Here is a 23,863-nt window from a genome sequence, read left to right as displayed (position 1 = left end):
ATGACCGTTGACGAACCACCTGTGTACTATGTAACTAGATTGTGTACAGCGGCCATGATAAATGAGGGTATTTTAAATTAATATGATTTATAGCCTGTGGATTTTTATACAATTTTTATGTAAAATTATACCGTGGATTTTTATGCAATTCTTGTGCAAATTTATGCTTTGTATTTCTTTACAATTTATATTTTTGCGAATACAATTAAAGAAACAGAATTTAAACATAGATTTGTTTCATCTTTTATTAGAAGTTCTAGTGACTATTGTACTTTGTGTATTTTATTATTATATATTGTTGTTGTTGTTATTATTGTATACTATATTATTACATATTATTATACTTTTGTATATCATGTGCATTTTGAGTACTTTCAAAGCTTCAAATTTCACAGAAATGTGCAAAAATCCTCAATTTAGAGGTTATTCTATGGACTGGAATATCTGCTGGTTCAAATGGGTATTTAAAGAATAGTGTTTTGTAACAGAGATATATTTGGAAGTAATGAATGCCTAATAAAAAATTGAAATCATCAATTTGGTTGAAATTAATTCTCGATAAAAGGGATCATCAGAACAAGATGTAATGAAAGCGTCCTTGAAAAATGAGAAAGAGCAGCACGAACAGGTGGCAGACCACAAGTGTAATGACTAATTCACGGTCTATGTTTAGATAAGGGCTGGGTGCCAAGGTCATCGACTCCTGAAATTACTGGTTTCGCTTTATAATCATAGACTGATACGCGAGAGAAAGTCGTGAGTGATTTAAAAAAAAAAAAAAAGAAAAAAATACTATTTCTTAGCTAAAAGGTGTTCGCTTGCCGCTACGCGATTGTTTAATAGCTATGTTCATTCGAGTCATTCAAAAACTGGTTTGTCAATTATCCGCGGAATAATGAACGATCTGACATAGGAAATTGAGAAATCCAAAAACAGGAAATGGGTTAAGGAAAGGAAAGTCTCGCAAGAAATTATAATCGTCATATATGTATATATACCGAAAGCGTTGAATACTTTGCAAACGTATGTTTTCTCCAACAATGAGAGACCTTGATCTTATATGGATGGAAAAGAACTGAAAAATTTCGACGAGGTGCTGTTAAGTGACTCGATTCAATTTAAATTCCGATTTATTTATGGAAACATGATAATTAAATTAGCAATTGGAGATTCAACGCGAAACATTATCTGTGTTGTTAATTATACATTAATGACTGGCATGATTGATAACCTATTAAGTTGGCTAACGATTTACTCTGAAATTACGTTGAATATTTCTCTGATCGCAGTTTTCGTTCGTGGAAATAATTTCTTGTTGGAAGATAGTCCTTTCAAGGCCTTAATCATCGAAGAAAGATGCTCAAACTTTTGAACGACTCGGATAAGACCGAAGGATAGCTTGATATTTGGTTCCAATTATTTTTCTGGACAATTTATACTTTGAGCTTGATGGGAAACCTAATTGGTTAACAAACATCTAATTAGACAAATTTTGAAAATTGTAGCAAGAAGAAGATTGTCATTGCAAAATGGTAGCACAAGCTTCCATCATATGGAATCACCCAATTGTCGCTTGCATCACAGTTATCGGGGCACCCTGTATATAGAAGGCGAGAAATTGCTATAGTAGGAGGTAATAATAATCGCTCGGTATGTAAGAGGTACTGTTATGTCTGTAGATTCAACGAGTATGTCGTGGAATTTGCATGATTTCCGATTATCGGTTCTCCAGGCAGACGCGAAAAAAAGAAAATGGCGCGACCAAGAGGATGAAACGGGGAACGGTAACTGCACAGGGCTCAGGCTCACGCAGACCGCGACGAAATACACGTTACAGTTGGCAAACAATGTATTACGTAGGCGATTTCAGTCAGTGAAACTTCTTTTCCGTAATTCTGTTCTTCATATGAATAATTTCTGTGCCTTCCTGTACATCAATAACAGTCCGAGATTCCTTCCCTTGTAATTTTTATATCGGAATATCTATATCTTCCTTAAATAGCAGTAGTATTACTATAGTAAAATTAGAAGCTAATAAAACCACAATTACGTAAAATAATTTAAATCACAATTGTATATGAATAGGAAGTTTTGAATCTTTCGAATATTTCTAATAAGATTCTAACTCAATATTTAGGGAACTAGGGAAATTTAGAATTTAAAGATTATCTTTCGAGCTTTCTTTCTTTTTGCATTACAAAAATGGAGAATTTATAAAGTGAGGAATTGTGAATTTTTTGTATATTCAGTTATTAGAACAGAGACGAAATTGGAACTGAGTATTTGGGAAATTATAATTAATTAAAGTTTAAAGAATAGAAGAATTTTGAACTTTCAAAGTCACATCTGGAAGCTTCCGATTAACAATTATTTCCGGTGCGATCTGGAGGGTCAAAGAAGGACACTCGTGGCTTTATTACGCGAACGAAGGACCCATGTTTGGTAAAACTGGTCGTAATAAGAGACATGGGATCTTTATGACGCGTTCCATTCGAGGGAACAGTATCGTGTTTCACGATTTTTTGTTTCTTTTATATCTTACATACGTAGCCATTTTGTTTGGAAATAAATCGCCGAAGATTAAAAAAAAGAAAAAAAAAAACGAAATATCGTGAAAGTACTTACGCTCTGTTATTCATCGTTGTCGAACGAAACGTAAAAATGGAAAGAGAAAATCCTTGAACATGAACGGGAATAAACTATGAATCTTGCGGTACATCGGGGTACAGTTTAGTCTCAGTTTCATGCGTGACGACCTAACACATATATCAATAATACGCGTCGTCTATTTCTGTTGTATCCGTTAAATTATTGGAAACACGGGAAATATAAAAATACAAAATGTGAAAGGATTTAATAGATGAAGTTAGTTGTAGAAAATTGTCACTCCTAGCTTCGTGAATGATTATCGTCGCATGTATTTATCAGTTTATCTAGAACTCTGAAACTTACTACTTTTTCGAACCTATCTACGAAATAGTTGTTCTTATAATGCCAAAATCACTTCCATTTCAATATTGTGACGTTACAAATTGAAAACAAATTACAATTGGAAAATTGTTCTTTGTACATAATAACATAAATCGGTTAGTAATACTAATCAGCGAAATTTATCTAATCTAAATATCTAAATATCTAATCTATCGAAACAAACCTTGTATAACCTCAAAAAATCCCCTTCCTACGTACAGAATTCTTTCGAAAATACGACTTTACGAATCTTAGGTTGGCAGCAACGATTTATGCAGAAACGCACGATTAAGTAATACGTTTGTTTCTGAACCGTTTACGTAAGAACGTAGAGAGAGAGAGAGAGAGAAGGTGCGCAATTCATGAGACTCCATGTTCGCGCATGCGTGTAGCAGCAATGTACGAGATATACCGATGTCGAGTGAAAGAAAAAGAAAGAGATAGCGGTTTTCGACTCGGTTTTCCTCGATTTTGTCAAGGTCGCAGGTATCGGTCGTCACATGAGTGCATTTTGCATGCGACGCAAAGCAGACGTGTAGGATGCACCGTTATTCGCCCTGAGACGCTGATCCAGCGATAGCTATACGTATAAATGCACAAGTTGATCTCTCTGCCGCCTTACAGATCGTTTGCCATCCTCTCGAGCGATGTTTGTAACTGGCGATGTTACTTCGAGTAGATAACACGTGTACAATTATACATTGTAGATCGCTTGCATATGTTTATATACATACAAATGAAACCTAAATACAGAGACATATATGTTTTACATTCTAAACATTGCAATGAATATTTTAGATGCTTCGTGTATTTTCCTGTATTGCGTGCAACTTATATATTTTTCTATACTTAAATCTCCCATAAATACACGGTTATTCGTTTTGTTATGAGTTGCGTGGAGAATAAAAGAAGAACAGGGGATATCAAATTTAGTGATTTTATAGTATATAGGGTATTTTGTTGCTAACAACTGAAGTTATAGGAACCTCATATTTTAATCATATTCCTTTGACAAGATATAACGTGTACAGTTATGTATTATAGATAATGTATGAAGTATAAGAGGTAAATAGGAAATATATATATATATTATAAATAATATAACAAATAGTATTCAAGGCTAAGGAGGTTAAAGAAGCTAAAGAAATCAAAGAGTCTAGAGATCAGTTCCTGATGAACAGTTTGAAGAACCTAGAACTAGCAAAGATCGTGGCTCTTACAAAGTCACGAACTCGACATTGGTCGAGGAGGGGCGGAGGGGGGGATAGAGAAACATCTATAAAACTAGATAGAAGAACGGATTAACCGATGATCCATAGATAGACGCATCGATCATCGATCCTTATCCAAGCATATCGCACTTTTATTATGTGTGTCGGTGATTCTAGGGCCGATGATCGTTGCAGAGGATCTTGGATACGCGATTCTCTCGTCCTTGATTGAAAATCCATGTAAGAAATGTAGAAAAATTGAGCCGGTTAATGGAACACGTTCCAGGGAGCTTCGAGTTGGATAGAGTTGCTTGTTGGTCGGTATTGGACGTGATTCGATAGAGAAATAATATCACGTACAATAGCGTTGGAAAAAGTTTGACGCGTCTACGGAGGAATGCGGATGAGCCTAGGGAAAATTTTCATAACTGCATTAGGATAAATAGAACTTTAATTTGGAAAGATAAAAATTGTAATATGAAATAAAAAGGTTCGTTAAGAAGCAATTTCGTATTTCCTTTTGAATTTTGAAGCAGATTCTCCCCTTTCCAATATTGTATTTGTTACGCCGTATGAAGCGGCCAGCAAGTCAGCCCTTGTTACCTGACTGTCAACGGCCCTCATACCGTTATTCTGACCTTCGACAGACCCAAGGACCCTCCATATACTATAACGATAGTTTAATGTCTAACGTATATAGATGGGTCAATCGGTCTGCACCAAAATTACGGGACGTAGAGTCCCAAAAAGTACTTTACGTTTACAGCGGGCTATTCACCACTACCTGGAATTTATTACGTGCTGGTAACAATCACGAATAAAACAGGTATCTGCCATACGGAAAGAGCGGATGTGTATACAAAGAAAAAAGGGACTTAATCCCAAAAAACAATATCCACTACCTAAGACGGTAGAAAGTCTCCCACTCCTGAGATGGCGAAAGAACGAACTGTGAGTCGAGTCTAGGCCAGTCTGTGCCACACATCTCCCGGGTTCCTTTGGCTCTTCAAGCCCTCGCGACAGTCAAGTCAACTGTTCGTAAGACAATCGGGCATCATAGCAACTCTATGTTCCGTCTAAGTAATCAAATTCACCGACTTCGCTTGCGTATGAGAGTGTGTATCCGTGCAAGATAGAAATAAATATATATATTAATAAAACTGTTGACTACAGTTTTATTCCAACTGAACTACCCCTATTATCCCAAAAGAAATACGGGGATCGACCTTACCCGTGGTGTCGATTGATACAATCGTAACGGGAATTTACGACTCCCGTTGACGCGCCTCCTCGCGAACGCGTCTCCCCGCGACTGGCCGAATTTACAGTATTACTAAATTCCTTAGGCCCTCCGCCATAGTTAAAATGCTACCGCAGCTAGCTTCTCATTGGCGTGGTAAAAATCAGATTACTGATAAATAAATAATAAATCAAGAATTAATTAGTAAAGATCTTTGCCAATAATTATCCTTGCACTGTAAGAACATCAAAGACACCTAGCAAGGGGTAAATTCTGGTGGATATTTTTTATGAAAAAATGAATAACATGTAAATTCCCTTCTCGAGATCTATATAATTGTATATATGCCTATATATTCCACCAATGTCGCGTAGACCAATTAAATAATAACTGTATTTATTTAATTCCAAAATATAGATTCTAGGGAGTTTAGATATACACGAATATAGATAATCTTGGAAAGAGGGAATCATTCTCAAAATTGAAAACAAAAACTTCCAGTCACACAAAAAGACTATTACTCTAAGGGGAAATTTAAAGAACTAGGAACATCTACATTAATACGCACACACAGAACGATTTAATATTGAAGATTTATTATTCAAGATATCGAAAGTATCAGAGGATATCAATAAAGGAAGTGGTAGAAATTAGGTGAACCGAAACGCAATAGTGAGAAGGAAGCCGGGTTGAAAATAGCTGGCGATTGTGTAACTGTAAAACGCAAGCCGCAAGAGTTCAGCTTTTTTTTTTCTTGGTCTGATCGTCTTGACGAAGTCTAGTCTCCTAGAAAGGATACGCTGTTGACTGGTTCAATACTTTCCACGTTAGGATTACATTTCTTAGCTATAGGCGTACCAAAGTCCGTTTTACAGTCCTCTTCTTTCCTATCCTTCTACATAACCTCACAAAAAGACTATTCTTCGATCCTTCGACCACTTAATCTCTTTTCTTCTGTTATACTGATTTTGTATCTGGAATAAGTATGTATTTATTACATAAGACACATATGAGGTAATGTCGTTCGGAATATTTATTACCTTGCTAATGTCTTTTTTGTCTTGAATTCTATTTATAAGACTATGTTGAGATTATGAATCTTTATGAATATAACCTATTTCGTGAACATAACCTAACCCAAGTACAATTTATAAATATTTTACTAGACAGTATTTTAGTAGACTGCGCATGTTTCTGAACATAACCTAGCCCAAATAAATTCTATAAATATTACAAGTATTTTACTGCAAATATTTTATACACTTTCTCATTTGTGTATCTGTGAGTTCCCCTCAAAGATAAATTATCGATATCAAAGTGAAGAGACTTTAATTTCATTTTCTCACATGCCCATTAAAGATATTTCAATTAAAACTAACGATAGTTTATCACCGCATGGAAAGTTTGTAACAACGTTGAGCGCCTCCATTGTCCAATACCATATCGTCGTTATCTTTGTGAAATAAAAATCACACCGCTATTCATTTCACGTCGAACGTCTCGAGATAAGCGATAACGTTACACGTTATATGCACTTGTGTCCCCTATTGTTTTGGCATTGTTGTTTCAAGCCTCTTCTCTAATCGTCTATAATTACATACTAGGTAGCGTTTTATTTTACAAATTTGTAATTGCTCGGATAAGCATCAAGCGAGTATGGACTATTCTTAAAACGGAACTCTCGACACGTGCAATTTCCTTCATCACTGAAGAATAAAACCAGAGACTAGTCTGAGAATTTACATACCGTGTACTCTTATAGTTGTACAACGTTGTGTTTTTAGAATAATGTTAGGTATAACTTTACGGTGGTAACATCGGTGACGCAATAACATTATCATGATTTTTTCTAGATTCTATTGTAGTGTGTTACGTTGTATACCAAGTGGTCGATTTGTGACGCTTATTTCACCAATTTTCAAACTCGATTTTCTCTTAAACTAAGACTTAAACGAGAAAACTTTATTCCATATTTTCTTTTTATTTTGTTCTTATTTTGTTGATAGGCTGCCTGCTTGTACGTGTTATTCGGTCGCACCCTGTATAATTAGTAAATATAACTACTATACAACTGATAATATATGTAATTAATATATATGTATATGCATAACACTACAGCGTTTGTCTTCAATTTATTTCAATTGTACGAGTTGCTGCAGCCACATTGAAACTCTCACAGCGAGGATTACAATGTATCTCTGATTACTATTCACGACGTCGGTTATCATACATTTTTTCTCCGAGCTGCCTCTTCTCATTCGGTGAAACGAACAAATACAATAAAGATGAAACTATTACCAGCCGCGAGTAGATTTATTGCTCGAGATTGCATCTGCCTGTGCGACGTTTGAACAGTAATTAAGCGGTTTTTTAAGGTCGTCACTAGCGAAAATGATTGATAAGAATGTTAGATAGAAGAAATTATAGTGCTTTGTCTTCTCAACTTTTGCAATCCACTCGCATGTTGCCATTAACATGGTGTATTAATATAGAAATGTTTTGTAAAAGTCACATTATGCAACAGTGTGTTAAAAAGAAGATGTACAATTATTTCAAATAAGATTTAAAGGCTTACAGGCTGGCTAAATTTTCTCATGGTAAGGTTTACACAAAGATCACGCTAGAAAGCTATAGTAAGTTTATTTTTCTTGACTTCCTGACTTTTATGTCACTTGGTGGCTAAGAAAGTAGTTTATCATGAGATAAATTATTTATAGAAATATGTCTTATACGCAAACGGCTCATTAGAAAATAATTGTTGCACAATTTTTAAGTCAAAATGTAAGAACGTAACCAAGTATAGACCTTTCTTTGACAAGCAACCAGGATTTTAATTATAGAGGATTAAAAGGTAATAAAAAGCTTGGTACACCACACGCATAGTTGATTTCTTTTGAAGTTAGCAATGATATTCCAAGCCTGGATGCATGAGATCATAGATACATGATGATTCTGAGATATGAACTCTTATGAATTCTAATGTTGCTTCATCAAATTTAATTGTCTTCTGCAGTAATGTTTGGAGAAATTTAAATACTTGGGAAATTACTGATTAGGCATCATAATCCTCTAGCCTGAGGTCATATCGCTTCCTGTGGAGGCTTCTTCTTGCTCTGGAAACTGTGGGAAAGAGCATCCCTGAGAAACGTCTCCTACAAAGAATCAAATATTCACCTTCAAGCTTACTTTTCTCCAATATACTTTCGACGATCATACTTATGATTAATTAAGAAATTCTTGTAAATTTTTATCACATAGATTACTCCTAGAAACATGAAACAGAGTTCGTTACTTTTTATTTCAAATGAATAACAATATCGAATAGTTATTCCCAATAAAATAGCAAGTAAATTTATTTGAAGATAAAATTGCCTGCAAATCAATTGTAGAATCTTGGAAAATAAATTATTTCACTATAATTCTTATCCTATGAAAATGTTCAATTACAATGAAACAATTTATGAATCGAAATATAATAAAAGATATTTGCTTTTGTAATTGCAATATTTTCCTGTAATCGGAGAAGTTGATTTTATTTTGATAATACCCAATCCTGGTACGAAATCATAAAAAAGATCATTACCACCAATTTGAGAACAATTTTTGAGTGATATGAGTGTGGTTTTATCTGCTGAACAGAATTTCTCTTCCACGCTTTGGGCCCAGGGTCCATCGTCAGTTCTGCTGAAAGAGAAGTGTCCGAATTTAAATCAGAGAGGCGTTCATTAAAATTCAGAGGAGATCAGGCTGGATGGCCGTCTCGTTAACTCGTTTCTCTCCTCCATCTTTCTTTTCTTTTTCCTTTCATTTTTTTCTTTTTTCTCTGGATCGTGAATAATATCCTTTTCTGCTCCCCTGCAGTGACCTTAAATTCTCGTTGCATATTTTCTCGATTCATCGGGTGTAGGGAAATCGAATGTGAATCCTGCAGCTTTGTAATTGGGACGAGTTTCTCCCCGGGCGAACCGGAAGTTGCTGCGTCATTGGATTCAGATGTTCTGTTCGACTTAACCTATACGAACGATTTCTTTCTTCAACGATCATTTTCTTTTACGTAGTGCGAATATTGTAACGGAAACAGAAGTGGACATAACCTTAAAATTCTGATTCTAACCTCCATTTAGGTTAAGGTGTGTTGAGAAAAATATGAATTTTCGTAAGTATCGTAATTGTAGAAATTCAACGAAATTCTTCAAAGCTATGGCGACAATGAGATGTATAGTTTTATTAACCTTGTAAAGATTAGGTAAGAACTTTTTTCTCAAAGTAAAAAATATAAAATAATAAATAATTGGATTATAGATGGAAAAAAGCCTGGTATTTTTAAAATTCCCGCCAATCTTTGTCTGCTTAACCTTATTATTAGTCACCGTAGCGCCGAAGTTATTGAAGTGTGTAAGTTGGTCGAAGATTTCTAATATTTCAAACTTTTAAACAGATTTCGATCTAGAAACACGGAGAAATGGAAATATAGTTTTACGACACTGTCGTTAGAAATCAAAGAATATCGTCGCTAGGAGGCCAAAAAATGTTGCCTCTAGAAAATGAAAAAAATATTGTTGAAAGAACTACAGAACGTGGAGTTGTGCATAGGATTAAAAAGAACGGAGTCCGATATTTTTCAACGCCGTGAAACAAATTACTAAGATAGCGATTAAAAATATTCGCACAAAAAAAGCTTAATTACACGCTTATCAGCAAAACGGTATACTGAATTTTATTCATCCGGCGAATGATACGCAATAAAATTAATTCGCAATCAGAGAAAGAAAATCTCGTCTGAAACAGCTTTCGTTGCGCCAATTTGCATCGCTTCTACAGCCTGTCTCATTCAGCTAATCGATCCTTAATAGTATAGCGACGCTGCGCATGGTTAGGGAAAAACGGCAAAAGCTGGTTTATCCCGAGTAACCCTATATACGCTAGCTTTCGTGTTATCGCTTTCTCGAGAAAAAACAGGTGAAAGAAAAAAAAAAAAAGACGAAGCTGCATGGCTGCGTATAAACACAACAGGGATGGCCTCTGTGACGTTGGTTGGTCTTGTTAAGAGCAGCTTTTAGCTTGTTCAATCGAGCTGAAACTCGGTATCGTTTCATAGAAACCGGGCGAAATTGAGAGACGTTTTATACAAGTTTCTTATGCCAACCATGAAATATTGATATTGCGTGGAAAAGGAAATACTAGTTGTATAACGTGTGGGTAGATGTTTGTTGGATCTTTGATATTATTTTTCGATTAGGATGTTTTACTAGTACTAATTTACGAGGAAGAAGATCGTGTTAGTTATTAATATAAATTTAGCGTTACAGTTATTGCAGGAAGATAACGTAAATGGTAGGAAACTGCAAGGTAAACTTCAAAAATAGTATCTGCAATATTATTAGATATATTTCTCCGCTGTTCCATCTATGCAGCTGATCAATGCGCCTTCCGAATGGCTTAATTATCCATCACGTAATTTCCAAATTCAGGGAGAGCCCTAAATTTTTATTTCATTATCATAGTAATATACAATGGAGTTTTCCTTGTTAGAATTAACAGGCAGATAAAATTAATATATAATGTGCAATGGAATCGTCGAATGATAGAACAATCACAATATTTCTTACATGAAATTTCATTTATTTAAATACAGATTAAAATTAATCGACAGATTCTTTAAATATTTATTGACCGCGTACCTTTTTGGCTGGCAAGTCGCGTAACTTTTTCAACGCAAGTAACTGCACAAAGTTACCTTCTTTTTCTACCTTTCTTTTTGTACCACGAACCATGGAAACCGTTTCTCGAATGCCACGAATGCTTCGGCACGACAAGGCACCTCGCCATTACCACTTTCGTTTGCTCTTTCCACTTGTATAAAATCGTCATTATCGCAATGCAACTATCTCGTTACATCGGTATATTTGAGGTTCTTCTACCGTCGTCGGTATATGAGGAATCTACGCGGTTCCGATAATTTTCGATATCGTTCTTCTGTTTTTTCATGTCTCTGAGTAGTGTAGTTTCTGCCACATCGTGTTTATTTGCTAATTCCATTGCACTCGCAACATCTTGGACGTTTTTTAATCACAGTTTGTTTTCATAGTTAGAACATTAGTTCTGTCATATACATATACATATGCATTTAGCTATAAAAATGTCTAAACATTGAGATACGCGTAGATATATACCGATAGTACTTTGGATATCAAGTTCCACTTTTTTTATTTTGTTTTGAGTTTCGTACTAGATGCTTCTAATGGGAATTGGCTCAGCCGAATAGAGGCAAAAAAACACGGTGTACGAACACCGATACAATATTTATCTACGTCTTCGAAGTGGAAAGAGTCGTTCGTTACTGGAAGATATTATGTTCGAATAACAAAGCGCTCGGATGTCAGCACTAACCTTACCAGAGCCGGTCAAATGACCGGTTTCAAAATTTCATTTAGAATTCTACGTTTATCGTTATTTCTTTTAACTTGAACTTCGTTTAACTTTAAATAAATTAATTAATAAAACTAATTTCATTAAAATTCTTACATTATCCGATTAATCAATTTCTCAATCTCTCAAATATAAGAATTTACATAAGGTTAGGTAAACAAAAGAGATAACAATGAGCGTAGAATTTTCAAGTATTCGAACAACGAATGTAACTGCCGTATCTAGCGAAACTAACGTAAAGTCTCGTTTCCACGAAGACCAAACATTCTCAAACGTCTTCTCGCTACCATCCTCGACACAAAACCTCTGGTTCCCCATTTCCATTTGCATCCAGATTACTTTTTAGGCCTCGATGTCCCCTGTTCGACCCACCTGGCCAACAATTATGGTTTTCTCCGAAATTTTCGACCGGTAGCGTAGTATTGGTGGCGCGAGGGGGACGCGGCCGCTCACGTTTATCGAAAGTAACCACATCGAGAGCGGCGATCAACGTTCCCCGGCGGGGACTTTCGGATGATCGCCGACTGAGGGCCGATCCGCAAGAAGCGGTCCGGCGAGATCACGCGTGGATCGGTTCTCGCCGTGGAAAAACTGGTCCCCTCGGTGGACACGTCGTTTCTTCTCGTGCAGCGGTCATACTTTCGTTGTTGCTGGGTCGACTTGAAATTTAGCCTCCCGTCGGAATGTTGAGTGTGGCTCTGGCGAACGACTTTTTACGTTTTATGAGAGAATACTCGTAGAAAGGCTGGCTAATTTGTTAGTACGCTCGCTGCCACGCGAATTTCTATGTGCTTCGTGCTGGCAGTCGCGGTACAATCTTTGCAAAGTATTATGCCGCGTTTACATCGACACGCACGAGACAAATTCTTTAATCGTGTTATTCGGACTATTGTTTCAATCGGAAAAAAAAAATGTAATAAAGTTTGGTATCGTTTAATGAATTTCAGGACGAAGACCGAGCTTCGTTTTGGAAACTTTCAACGCGATAGCACGATACAAAATTCCACTCCCAACATGCTGATTGTAATTAAATTTGTAATAGTAATTGTAATTGGAAAATTTGATTAACATGGCTTCAAGGATCTTTACAACCTGCGTTCATAAAAATAAAATTTGTAATATTATATCAAGTTTATATCATAATCGAAATATTACAGTTTATAATTTGAAATTGAAATTTTAGGAAAGAAAATGAAAACTTTTTTAATGGATTTAATAGAACTGTGCAGCATGTTTAAATAAAAGTGTTCTACAACGTACGAATGCAATCGTTAATTGGCTTTTTTCAAGTACGTATTTATGGAGAAGTAAGTTCTGGGAAACCAAGCGTCATTCGTCGGTTTCACGTTACTTTCTCCCTCCAGCTCGCGCAGGAAAGTAAAAATGGAGAGCGACGTCGCCTTTCCTTCCCTCGGGGAACCGACTTTCCGTAGGGTGGCCTTAATGGCGGCTAATAGGCATGACTTTCTTAAACCGGGCAGCAGCCGGTCAAAAATTATGTCCAGCCATCTACCATCCAACACACCACTTCGTCTTCAGTCCAAAGAAACATTGTTGCATCGCTTTCCAACATTTTTCATCGCGTCAGTCGCCGAATCAATCCTTCTCGCGGTCATTATGGCCAACTGTCTGTTGGTATTCCAAGGTATATCCCTCCTTGAACTTCTGACTCGCCTTTCCAATATACAACACTTTCTGAAATTAGAAATTTCTTCTAATATGTGGTATTTTTTACTTTTTGTCCATGTGTATTGGCTATTTAAATTACACTTTTCGGACAACCTAATTAGATTACTTTTCAAATCTTATTACAGTTGAAAATGCTATAGAAAAGGTTCCTAACCTGTGTTACCGAGAATGGTCTTATGGTTAGGTTAGAAACCTCTTAAGGTTAGGTTTGAAAACTCTTAAGGTTAGGTTAGGGTTTCTTCTAATATAATTCTTCTAATTTCTGTCGAGATATACAGACTGCTTCAATTTTTCACGTTCCAAACATTGTTCGTAGTTTCTACAAGCAGAAATGAGAAAATTTTGTTGTATAAAAATTCCTCGAAAGCTTTCTTTACCTTATTATATCGGTCTGTTGAAAATAGGCCTTAACGTGGACTTGAAACAAATTGCTTTTCACTTCTTATTGTATTCTTGAAGCGTTGCAGAGAATTTTGGTAGTGTTGGTTCGTAAACCGTGTTATTTAGAATAGTCTAAAAATTCTTTAGAAATTCTAAAATAGAAGACAAATTTTTGGACTAAAGAATTTTTAAAGGTTGGAATATTCGAAAGAAGTTCGAAAAGATCTGGAATCTTGAAAGGAATTTTTCAAGACCTTCGGCATAAGCTATCTGACAATAATTTAATGTATAAATAGGCAAGCTAACGCGTTTAATTGGAAATTTGAAAGTGCGATTAAATCATCGAGAATTGTTGGGATATCGTTAAAGCGTTGAGAAGAAACGCAGGAGGAAGATTTATCAGACGAGAACCCACAAATCTATTGTCGTACCCTCCGAGCTCGATAAATTTACAACTCTCGACTAACCAACCCTAAAACGATTTCAATAACTAATCTCAACGAAGCTAATAAAAGTCACGAAAGCAAGAGTAACGGATCTGTAAATCTATTGTCCGATTAACTGCACAGTCTATCGAACGAACAGCGTAATAAAAAGTGCGAGTCATAATAGAATTGCTTCAGCTACCAGCGTCGACGATCATATTTTTATGATTGGAAAGCACGATGAAGGCAAAAGCGTCGTTGTCACGCTTGCGAACAATTTCTGATAGGTTGTGCAGCATTAATTTATGTCCAGACTAATCACTGGCTTGCCGGTATAGACTGGTGTGTCGAGGTCAGGGTCACGTTTATCGTACAAGGGGAAAGCGGGGAAAAAGAAACTGTTTGATCGCCATATTCAGTCGAGGAGAAACTTCTCTTCGGTCAGAAGAAAAGCTGTTTGGGACGTGAATCGTAGGGTGAAAAAAGTTGAAAGAAAGTTAGCCTCTGTCTGCGAGGTAGGTAGAAGCTGTAAGCTCTAACGAGACTCGACTTATCTTCAATTTTCACCAGCTGCGAACCACACAGAGACACATCCAGTTATACCAGTTTTAGTTGGATGAGATGAAGTTTAACGCGCCTGTATTTTACCAAACGCTATTTAAATGTCCTAATAAAATTTCTGTAAATAGAGAAGATTATGAACTGGTTGCTTTGACCATTGCTGGTTTTAAGTTCATCGCGTATTAAGAGTCACAGCTTGATGCAGATACTGAAAGAATTACAGACTTTTCATAGGCAAGTCCGTAGGTGGAAAAATTAAGAAATTTTGCTTTCTCAACGTATAATGTCTCATGTGCTAATAGGAATACCGTGAACTCTGGTACACCCCAAAATTGCCTCTGTATAAAACAGCAACAAGCGATGGACATGGTGGAACATGTGGACACTAAATGTCCCCGATGAGTCTTGCATCGATCACAGACTATTGCAACATGTTGAGAAAACTGTACGTGCAAAAAGGTCTATGATCTGCATGTGACATGCTAATCACTTGGAACGCTGTTTCTATAAATAAATACTGTTGCTTATGAATTGCTGCATAAGAGGGAGCCTAACGTTATACCATTCTACGCATAAACAGTAAGCTTTTACATGAGGTGTTAATATTCAATGGATTTTATCACGACCATGAGAAATCTTAGGTGTTGTTTGTCTCGACGAGATAATGTATATATAGGGAGCAGTGGATCAAGGTGAACACTGGTATCAAGGCGAATTCTCAAGTGTGGATGAGGCTACGTACGCCTTCACGGCCTCTGATAAGGCAATTATTTTCGTTCGACGACTGGTGACACACTTTTGCCAGCCGATCATCCTGAAATCTCGCTCTTTTTCCACGCTGACTTTCGTGAAACTTTCTCGAGGAGATCCGATGCATTTTTATGAGCCGTGCCGCTGCTCAGGATTCAATGATCGTCTCCGAGTGAGTCTGAAGTTCCTCATATGGCCAGCAGGAGTAAGGTACCCGGTTTTCTTGCGAGCCATTTTTTTTAACGACAACATCCGTCATGAATAATTGGTCCATCCTTCACCTGTCTTCTCTCCAGTCGATTTCTACTCCCATAAGATATATTATCCCATAATTTCACGCCTTTGTTAGGATAAAGGTACATTGCTACAGCTTTACCACTTCAACCAATTTACTGATTAGCTAATTAGGCAGCGTTATTGGTTATTAAGGTCTAGAAAACTAGTAATAGTTCAGTGACTGCTACACTGTGTCACTGTTACATTGGTAGTAAGTTAAAGTATCAGTTTATATCGTAGTACATGTACTTCCTGGCTTTTAATTCCCTTAGAAACTGAATTACATCGTGAAATGGGTTGATCACTGGCCTTAATTAGGGACGAGCTTATGTGTATGTATAAAGACTTGTTTTTCTTGTTCTTTTTCTTCTTCTTCAAAGACTTGTAATTCTAGTTTTAAGCATATTATACAACATAGTCGCTAATGATGTTAGTGCAATCGTGGAAGATGATCCAGAGGATCAACACCTATTCGAAAACGAAGATTTCGATTAGAAATATATTTTTTCGTATTGTACGCATTCTGTAAAATCTGTCGCTTTTAAATTTATTTCAAATTTCTAGTAACAAAAGTAATAATATTAATTAAATTGTACAAGTCAGGCCGAAGAATCGATAGCCAAGAAAATACAAGGATTTCTAATAAAAATACCTAAACTCGAGAGTGTGGCAACCTAACCTATACTGTGTAGTAACCGGCTGTTGGAGATAAACAGCTACGATTAAATCACGTGTACGTTGTTATCCCCGGACAGATCGATTTGTATTCAGGCTGATCTTAATGGGTGAGCAACGTCGCCCGTTAATGAGTCCTGGCTAACCAACGAAAATTTTGATTAATCGAACGACAAAGGATGACGGATGCGTACGCGAAAATTCTACACGGCCCCTCTCTGTTGCAGCGTTGTTTTTAACGTCGATCGATAATTCAACAAGAGTTGTTCAAAAGGATGGAGCGAAGATGGTGCGCGCGCATGCGATACCACGCGCGAGACACAAAACGTCCATCGAAACCACTTTGTTGAATATTCCAGCCGGTTGGTTGTTACTCTTCAACGAGCACCGAGGAGGAGCCTCTTTCCTCACGCGATTTTGCGTGCTTCAGAAATCCTGTCCCCGAGGATCCCGAGGCTGGTTATTACACATATCAGATTACCAAACTGATCGAGATTCCACTTTTCGTATAAATTTCGTAACTTTATTATCTGGATACACTGTAAACGTTCAACTTTTTAAACAAACAACTGATTTACTGCCATAAGTTTACTGTTAAGCGAACGACATTGATAACATTCTGAAATGAATGTTTAAAATACAAATAGAAGATTGGAAATCCTGTACAACTATAAAGTAAACGAATTTCTTAATCTTACAGCGTTTCTCTATTTTTCTATTTGTGCAGTTAAGCGACATTTTGTCGCATTCTTTTTCTTTTCGAAAGTTATCCTTAGGTTGTTAAATTTAGCTGCTGTACGAGTACTTCTTACACTGAGTGTATATTACGTAGATGTTAGAAGTTTCGTTTAGTGTTCGATGAAAAGTAACTAGCGTAGGGAGAAAGTAACTAGGATCTAGTGAGTACCACAGTATCTCACGCAACGTAGTCACGTTTCACATGTTCTAAGGAAACATCCGATTAGTTTGACCCGGTTCCAACAGATCCACGGCCTTCTCGGCTTACTTACCTTTGCTCCCCGTGCTAGAATCGATACCATCGTCCTATAAGCGCGATGAAACGCTGGTGGAAAGGTCCTTGAATGTGAACAACCTGGGATGTCGGATGACAACGACCTTGCTACTCTGACATATCCTCGTGACATCCTTTTCGCGGTGCTCGTTTTCCTGCCGCGAGTTTCGATCTGACCTTAAAACACGCGTTACATGGAAACACGGCTTTAATTAAGCTAGTCTGTGTTCGTCTCGAGACTTTTTTTTTCTTATGTTGGAGATATCGACATTCCAGGATGGACGATCTAAATACAGTCAAAAACGTTTCACCACGCGTCTCAGGTGACCCTGTTCGACATATTAAGCGCCGTTTTCAAATATGGCCACTGGTTCTCACGTACTTATCTCTTTGTTAATCGTAAGTGGCAGCCCTGAGACGTTGGATAGATGCTGGCTAAGCGATTTCTAATTGCACGACTGCCGCTGCATAATACATGGTTTAGAAAATGGTAGATGGTTATCTCGAGAGTTGGCTTAAGGCGAATCCATATTTAAGAGTGCTTAGTTTCGTTAGAACAATTTTAGGAATTAGGTTAGATCTAGGTTTAATCCTTCGAGGAGATGCTGTGGTTTGGAAGGCCATACTTTGGTATTCTTTTCTAAGATAACCATACAACTTTTTTCTATTGCTTTCCTGCATACGTGTTTATAAATTTTTACAAAATATTCACGATTTTTTTTCAAACGATAACGATCAAAATTACTCGAGTTATACGTCATTGTGCGAAGCCCCTTTAAAAACATGTGTCCTATAGGCTGACACTTCACCTGCAAAAATTGTGGACATTCCCTAGACAATAATAAACATAGGTGCAAGAAATTGATACAGGGAGGTGTTATGGTTCTGTTGGACAAAATTCCAAAACGTACGCGAATACGCGAAAGAAGAGATTTCGTGTATTTCGGGATGATAGTAAATTCGAAACAAAATCTGAGGTTTAAGGGCTAAGTTTCGCAATTTTCTTGGAATAAAGCTTAAGTTTATTAGCATAGGGACGATTCAAGGTTACAGAGCGCTTGCGAGGCTAAGTAATAGCCACGTAGAGTCGCAGGTGAGTAGCCTGGAATCTCCGATGGCAACGACCTTGCCAGTCCGCGACGTGTCCTCGCGTTATCCTCTCTCGCCGCGGCATCCTGTTTACATCCCGGTTCACCTGACGGTAAATCGACTTCTCTTTTTCTCTTGCTCGTTCCACGGGGATTATTAATGCACGCGTGTCGAGTTCGTTCCGCTTGTTGCACGCAAGCGCGTCCCGCGCGCTTCCCCTACTCCTCTCTCCATCCATCCCCACTCCTCGCTCCATTACAGATTTACTAGTCTAGTGGAAAACATTCGGTGCTCTATTTGCTGCGTTGAAAAAGAAAAACGATTTCTGCGTGGAATGCAGTACTTTTTAGTGCTTCCAGCGATGAGTAATCGTTGAACATGTAATTATTATGGTGTTGGGGATAACACGTATGTTTTATACGATCCTCGCTAGTGTTAATGGTACTATAATCGTTTCCTAAAATGAGAATTCCCCCAAGAGAAATTTAATTAATCCATCTCTCTAGAGTTTTTTCCCATGTTCTTCGGTTTTGAAAGGTAATTTTGGATTTGAGTGAATGGTGAAAGGTAGAAAAGTCGGAATTTCACGTTTTCATTTCGTCAATTATTTATTGTGGCAAAAAAAAAAAAAAAAAAGAAACGAAATAACATTAAATTGATTAAAATGAAAGACATATGAAAATAATACGTAATTTAGAAGAGGAATAAACTTTTATCTATCTAGTGAACTGTCTCCCGCTATCTAGGGAATTTTAGGAAGGATAATAGTTACTTTTCAAGATAAAAGCGACACATAGCAGTCACACAGGGAATTGTGAAAATTGAAAGATCTCAGAGTCTATAAAATTCCTGTGAATAATTATTTATAAATCAATGATTGCAACTAGTAGTTGTACGAACCGAGGAGAATCGTAGAAAAGGCGAAGATGTTAGGGAGTGAAGCTAGCGGTCCATTGGGAGCAATTGGTTACATAAAGAAGCCCGGTCCCGTTCCACGGAGCTGAGAAGAGAAATTGAATCGTAAGGTCGTTCCGTGACGCGTTCAGCTCGTAGCTAACGCTCCGCAGACACGTAACACGTCGCGCGTAGAATAATGTAAGACGTAACGATCGTCCGTAGGCTCGTACAGTAACACACCGCGCACAGGATGAAACACGATCCTGTCAGGTGAGCAGTGTGCCCCGTACACGTTCCCTGGCGTGACCTTATACACTTCGCGGAGCGATCTTCTCTTCCGCGAAGAAAGCTCGGAGATCCCGTACACGTGGCCATCTCTACCGGGTGTCTTCAATCGTTCGGATCACCTCAATCATCTGAAATCTCTTGCACAGGCAAAGTCACGTTGTTAGTGAAATTTTACAAATTACAAGTTACGAGTTGCCAATACCAATGCATCGTTTTATGTAACAGAAACAAATCTGGCATCTACAATTTCAGCTTCGTTTATTCCGAATAATTTTAAGCTTTTAATTTCACCGAATTTACGTATACGAATGTGAAATTTGCTTGTGTCTAGATTATGTAAGCGAATGGCTATAATTAGGATAAGAAGTTGGAGATCCGAAGATCAAGAAATTAATATCAACGATGGGCATATCGATTATGACTGTTGGGATCAGGTTCCTTCTATAATCACTGACCTACCTAATCCTTATTGTTAGAACCAGGTCTGTACCTAAGCCTGTACTTGGGTAACAATGAACACATCGTATTGAGATTCTCCGTACGAGTTTCTCATGAAGCTCTAAACTGCAATTGTCTAGGATCCCAAAATTTAATCGTCTAAAGGAACAAATGAATTTATTTATCGGAAGAAGGTAGCACAAATAATAGCAAATTCCAAGAATTGAGTTGAAGAAAAATGAACATTTCCCTCTGCCTTTCAACGCATAAAATTCACCACCTGGCATCAATATCTCATATCCCATATCATATGTAGCAGTAAAAAGTTACCAGATTAGGTTATTCACCTTTGATAAGGGTTAGAGTTCATCGGAAAATTCCTAAAAATTGACTGATTTCCTAAGTCATCGCTGACGATTAACGTAATTATTGCACGATCTGTATCGATTGCCCCAGTTGAATCGTGATCCTCCTCAGGGGAGTTCAACGTCGCCGTGACGGTCAATTACGTTGACCAGAGTGGTTCCGCGGATCGTTAAAGTCTTCCTTGAATTCCCCGGCCGAACGATCGCATGAATGACCGCTCCTGCTCGATTCAGCAGAACCTAGGCTGCAATTAACTCGCCAGAGAAGAAAGAATCGATACACCGGTCTTTCCTTATACCGTGGCCGAGAATGCTAGACCGAGCAGGAAGATCAATCACGTCTCGAACAGTTCCTTTTTTTCCTCCTCTGACACTGTTCAAAGTCCGCTGTACCTGTCCGCCAATGGATGTTATTAAAAAGAAGAAACGTTTATTTAAATTATCGTTTGTGTAAGATGGTAAATGTTCTCTCTTTTTCAAGTTGAAAACGTAGAAAAATGTAGGTTGAAGGATTAGAACGAGGATAGGTGTAACTCTGACGAGACACCTTGACAATGATCACGCGTGTCAGCGTCATCGTTATTTCTTCCGAAGAAAATCTGGCATGTCCAGGTGGCAAAAAATAGTCACACGTGCTCATTGGGTGACGAGGGACATTCTCCTTCCTTCGCGTAATCCTCTTTGGTCTCGCTGAGCGTGACACGAATGGATATGAGATCACTTCCTACTGTGAAGTGAATTCACGCATGCCTCCAGTCACTTCTGAAGGATTTTTTCAATCTGTCCTCAGATACAGAATTTATTAGGGCTTCTACTTTGCTCTGATATGCAATATAGAAATATTCCTTTTAATCAGTGTATTTAGCTTTGAACTAATTTGTTTGGGACAGTGTACTTTCTTTGGTGTGTATCTCTACTATAGAATTACTATAGAATTCAAGTCTAGGACTATTGAATTTGTCAGGGTTGCTACATTGCCCTAGTTTGGAACATAGGAATATTCCTTTCAAGGATTAGTGTATTTAGGTTTGAACTAGTTTGTTTGGGTCAATGTCCTTCTTTTCATTGCTAGGGATTATTGTCTACGTTAAAACGAATTAATCCGGGTTTTCAATCACTCTTAAAGGATTTTTTAAATCTAGCTCATAGAATTCAACTCATAGAACTCAACTACAGAATTTTTTTGAGCCTCCATTTTGTTCTAACATAAAATCTAGAACCATTAGCTTTATACGAATTTGATAGTTCAATGTACTTTTTCTCGTTGGCAATAGCTTACTATTACATGTAGCATGTATTCATAGAAGCTTCCAAAAAAGCATATTAATCGCACGAAGAATGTTGCAACGTGATTTCCAAGGATAAAAGAAATGGCAGTTTTTTGCGTGCGAAGAAAGGGAGACAGCTAGATACTGTTACGTGATACGTTTCACTGTTGGTAACACCGGTGTGCGTGCGCACACGTATCTGCATACAAGCGTAGCGAAACATTGAAACGAGCCTGGAGAGATCGGAGATTGCATTCCTGGCAAGGGCGTTCGCAGGTTATGTTCCCCTGGAAGGAACTGAGAAAAGGAAAGAAAGGGGCACGCCTGAAGGTCTCTTTGGTCTTGTTCTCATGAGACGACCTGGCGTTTTTCTGTACCATCTTCGCGCTTGCTCTCACTTTTTAATCCCTTATACATCTGCGATTCTTGAAATATTTCAAACTGTTTTTAAAAATTCTAGGGACTTTTTTCTTAAATACATTCAGTTAGCATCGACGCATATGTTGCGTCCACTTGATTATTCCAAATTTAAATTTAATATAAATAAAATATAAAATAAATGTAATGTAATTAAATTACTTCGATTAAGATTATATTTCGGTTATTAATTTTAAAATAATAGTTCATGCAAGTATTTTTACACCTTCTTTTAGTTCGTATATTTAAAGAATCGTAACTAAATTAGTTTTAAAACTACTGCAAAAATGCCTACGAAGATAAATGTTGAATTTTATCTGTGGAATGTTTATGCTGTTTCATTGCCTACATTTTTTTATTTCTCAGAATGAAATTGTTGGCTGTAAATCATAGCGTAATGGCAATTAGAATACGTAATAAATGAATAGTAGTTTGCAAGTTGTTTGCAAACAGGTAGCGCACTTTGTTTTTTTCTGATATTAATTACATATTAATAACTCGTTGTAGTGTCGTTATGTTATCTTGTTGTTTTAAACGTTTCCTTCGTTTTGCATCTTCATGCATAAAAATTCATGATTCACGTTCGATCCTCGACGAAGGTCCTTCCTGGAATGTAAAACTCGGGAAAAAGTTTCCAATTCAAATAGTTTTTTCCTATAGAAAACGATCTACGCAAGCATTCGTCGAATCGAATGTTCTTCCCCCTTTCGAAACCAAGAGATTTCTAACGTGAATCATAAACCTCTGGGATTTACGAGGATACACGTTCTATAAGAATTTTTATCGCTGTGTGTCATCCAGCATTCACCTCTCTTGCATCTTACTTTTACTAAATTCCTACATTCTTCGCGTTAGTTTCGTAATTATCGAAAAGTTACTAGAATGTTACTAAATCTATTCCCGACACTTGGTCAAATTTATGGTGAAAAGAAGAAAGTCAAGGCGATTGTATTACTCAACGTAAATCGAAAATTTAGAACGAAGAAGAAACAATTTTTTATTTAGAGTCTCTTCGTAGAAAGTAAATTTTCGAATTCGATTTTGCTTCATAACCTAACATTTTTTATTCTTTATTTTCGTCTTATTTCGCGTCATAGAATCTCTCCCTCCCCTGACGTTATTTGCATCACGAATTTAGGTGCACAGCGCACGATGATAATTTTCTTTCGACATTTTGGCCATGGAAAATTACGCGAGTGTACAAAATATATAACAGGAGAATTGAAATAGAGTTTAGAAACTAGATCTATTTGTATGCTAAGGTAAACACGCGTTACAAAATGGTATGTCGGCAGATGGAATAAATTATCCCTCTCCGCGACCCTGATCGTGCGCAAATAATACTATAGATCAGTTTACGTCACTGGAACGACAATTACCGTCGTTTAAGGATGCAACATGCGCAGAACAGGTGATGACATTCGTGGGCGACCTTCTCCTAGACTCGCTCCTGGGATACATTCTTCATATTCCCCTGGAAAT

At 37.2% G+C, this 23,863-nt stretch overlaps 1 protein-coding gene and 1 long non-coding RNA gene across 6 annotated transcripts in view; one reads left to right on the top strand and one right to left on the bottom strand.

Annotated features, from left to right (window-relative positions):
* The window catches only part of LOC139994839 (uncharacterized), a 100,445-nt gene that overhangs the window by 27,445 nt on the left and 49,137 nt on the right, over positions 1–23,863 (top strand). The gene's annotated exons all lie outside the window — the stretch shown is intronic.
* Positions 12,997–14,032, bottom strand: LOC139994838 (uncharacterized). Its single transcript, XR_011801770.1, has 2 exons — positions 13,694–14,032; positions 12,997–13,545 (listed from the first exon to the last, which is right to left on the bottom strand). It is a non-coding gene; the product is annotated as an uncharacterized lncRNA (long non-coding RNA).

The sequence above is a fragment of the Bombus fervidus genome, chromosome 15 (genome assembly GCF_041682495.2).
Source record: "Bombus fervidus isolate BK054 chromosome 15, iyBomFerv1, whole genome shotgun sequence".
In the NCBI taxonomy this organism is placed as follows: Eukaryota; Metazoa; Arthropoda; class Insecta; order Hymenoptera; family Apidae; genus Bombus; species Bombus fervidus.
The sequence above is the reverse complement of the archived record's forward strand: the minus strand, read 5'-3'. Positions and strand labels throughout refer to the sequence as shown.